Source organism: Cebus imitator, unplaced genomic scaffold, assembly GCF_001604975.1.
Source record: "Cebus imitator isolate Cc_AM_T3 unplaced genomic scaffold, Cebus_imitator-1.0 Scaffold48, whole genome shotgun sequence".
NCBI classification, from domain to species: domain Eukaryota; kingdom Metazoa; phylum Chordata; class Mammalia; order Primates; family Cebidae; genus Cebus; species Cebus imitator.
In genome coordinates, this window is record NW_016107363.1 from 6,984,075 (window position 1) to 6,987,423 (window position 3,349).

Consider the following 3,349-nt stretch of genomic DNA (forward strand, 5'->3'; position numbering starts at 1 on the left):
AAAAAAAAAAGCTCCTGATGCTCAGCTCTACCCCAAAACAATTGAATTGGAATCTCTGGAAGTGGAGCCCAGGGATCAGTATTTTTTTAAAGCTCTCCAGGTAAATCTAACATACAGCCAGGAGTCTACTGCTGAGTTCCCTGATTCACAATCTCCTTAAGGCAAAATCAGTGCATTAAAAAACACTATTATGCCAGGTGGCGGCTCAATCCTGTAATGCCGGCACTTTGGGAGGCCAAGGTGGGCAAATCACCTGAGGTCACTAAAAATACAAAATTTAGCTGGGCATGGTGGTGCACACCTGTAATCCCAGCTACTTGGGAGGCTGAGGAAGGAGAATTGCTTGAGCCCAGGAGGCAGAGGTGGCAGTGAGCTGAGATTGTACCACTGCACTCCAGCCTGGGTGACACAGTAAGACTCAGTCTCAAAAAACAAACAAACAAAAAAACTATTAAATTAGTTTAAAAAGAGAGAGAGACAGTCTTGCTCTGTCACTGAGGCTGGAATGCTGTGGTGCATTCTCAGCTCACTGCCACCTTCATCTCCAGGGCTCAAGGGATCCTCCTGTCTCATCTTCCTGAGTAGCTGGGACTACAGGCCCAACTAAGTTTTGTAGATGGTGTTTCACCATGTTGCCCGGACGGTCCTGAACTCCTGAGCTCAAGTGATCCCCCCCACTTTGTGGCCTCCCAAAATGCTACAATTACAGGCCCAAACCCACTTTCCATTGGCAGCACATGCTCACTGCATGTAGCAGGGGTCTGGGAAATATATTCTGGCAAGTGTCCAAGAAGAGGAGAACATGGATGTTGATGAATACCTTGGGTTTTGCAAGACTATTGCCATTAGAATTCTGTTTTTCAGATGAAGAAACTAAGGCTTGACTATGGTCCTGGGACTAATAAGTGGAGGAGCCGGGGATTGAACCCTTGTCTCTTTGACCCAGAGCCACCCACTTACCTGTAGACCCAGAGCCTCATGAGTGGGTGGTGATTCTGGAGCACCTGGCATTTGCCCTTTGCCACCTGTGGCTATGTCACATTATTTATACCCTGTCCTTTTCTGGACAATAGTCTCTCTAGCATATTTCCCCTCCAGAGGGTGAAAGGCACAGTCTTCACTCTAATCAATATATATATATATTTTTGAGACAGGGTATTTTTGTCGCCCAGGCTGGAGTGCAGTGGTGCAACCCTGGCTCACTGCAACCTTCACCTCCTGGGTTCAAGCGATTCTCAGGCCTCAGCCTCCCTAGTACCTGGGACCACAGGCGTGTGCTACCATGCTAATTTTTGTGCTTTTAGTAGACACAGCGTTTTACCATGTTGGCCAGCTGATCTCGAACTCCTAATGTTGGGTGATCAGCCTGCCTCAGCCTCCCAAAGTGCTGGGATTACAGGCGTAAGCCACCGAGCCTGGCCTCTAATGAAGTCTTTAATGAGGACCAGCATCTGGTAGGAGTGAGAAATCACCCACCCACCACCAGAATTTCACTCCTGTAGTCCTGGGTCTCATGGGGAGCCTGGAAACCCTCATGCTGTGTCTCCTAACGGGAGAGAGCAGAAAGCCCACCCCAGGACCTTATGCAGGGCCCTGGGCAGACCCAAAGATCACCTTGAATCAGCTAGAGGAGAGCAGTTGGCTGTCAGCAGGATGGAGGCAGAAAACCCTGGGGGTGCTGGAGAGTGGAAGTCAGATGGACCCAGCAGGAGACCCAGGGCTGGGGTCACCTAAAATAGAAATATAAAAAGGGCCAATATGTAGTAGACATTGCCATGAGCCAGGCCCTTTATATGGCTTGTCTGGTTCAATACTCACGACAACCAAATCAGTGTCATGACATTGTCACCCCCATTTCACAGATGGGGAAATGGAAGCACACGAGGCTGTGTCACTTGCCCAAGGTCAGGTAGTTGGAAATAGGCAGCATTGGGACCTGAGCCCTGACCTGTCTCAGCTGAAACTTCAAGTTCTTATATATTCCATGGATTTTACCATCTCCCTGGGACTGGGACTGGGCCCAGGCAGGGGAAGAGCCAGGAAGACACAAGCGTGCCCTAGACGGTCCTGCCTCTGCCAATAACGCAGACAACTGCAGGCTGAGGGCATGGACTTTGCCCAGGTCCTACGTGGTTCTGTGGCCTGGAAAGTCACTCCCTACTGTTGACCCTTTGGCACATGGAGCAACTTTATTTTTTTTGCCCTAGCACTCAAGAGAAAAATGATTAGGAGAAACCTTGGTGTGGGGCTCAGGAAACAGGGACCCACATTCTGAGCTTCCATACCCCCACCTCACCCCCATCCCAGCCTTCCCTCTTATGGCTCCTAGTTCTCTTTGGGGGCAGTTCTTGGTACCAGAGTATGTGTTCAATAAATGGATGTGTTAACAAAAGAAAGAGGCAGAGCACCATGGCTCATGCCTGTGATCCCAGCACTTTGGGAGGCTGAGGTGGGAGGATCGCTTGAGACCAGGAATTCAAGACCAGGCTTGGCAACATAGCAAGATCCTGTCTCTACAAAAATTTTAAAAATTAGTAAGGCATGGTGGCGTGCACCTGTAGTCTTAGCTATTCAGGAAGGAGGCTGAGGCAGGAGGATGGCTTGAACCCAGGAGTTTGAGACTGCAGTGAGCTATAATTGCGCCACCTTACTTCATCCTGGGTGACAGAGTAGGACTCTGTCAAGAAAGAAAGAAGGAAAGAGAGAAAGGGAAGGAAGGGAAGAAGGGAAGGAAGGAAGGAAGGAAGGAAGGAAGGAAGGAAGGAAGGAAGGAAGGAGGGGAGGGAGAGAGGGAGGGGAAGAGATATGGTCTTTGCTCTCAACAGTTTTTTGGGTTTTTTTTTGAGACGGAGTGTTGCTCTGTAACCCAGGCTGGAGTGCAGTGGTGTGGTTGCAGCTCACTGTAACCTCCGACTCCCAAGTTCAAGCAATTCTCCTGCCTCAAGCCTCCTGAGTAGGTGAGATTACAGGTGCCTGCCACCACACCTAGCTAATTTTTGTATTTTTAGTAGAGATGGGGTTTCACCATGTTGGCCAAGATGGTCTCGAACTCCTGCCCTCAAGTGGTCTTCTGCCTCAGCCTCCCAAAGTGCTAGGATTACAGGCATGAACCACCGAGACTGGCCCTAAAAAAATCTTGGTTTGACCGGGTGCGATGGCTGATGCCTGTAATCCCAGCACTTTGGGAGGCCAAGGCGGGTAGATCACAAGGTCAGGAGTTCAAGACTAGCCTGACCAACATGGTGAAACCCTGTCTCTACTAAAAACACAAAAATTAGCTGGGCGTGGGTGGCACACACCTGTAATCCCAGCTACTCAGGAGGCTGAGACAGGAGAATCGCTTGAACCC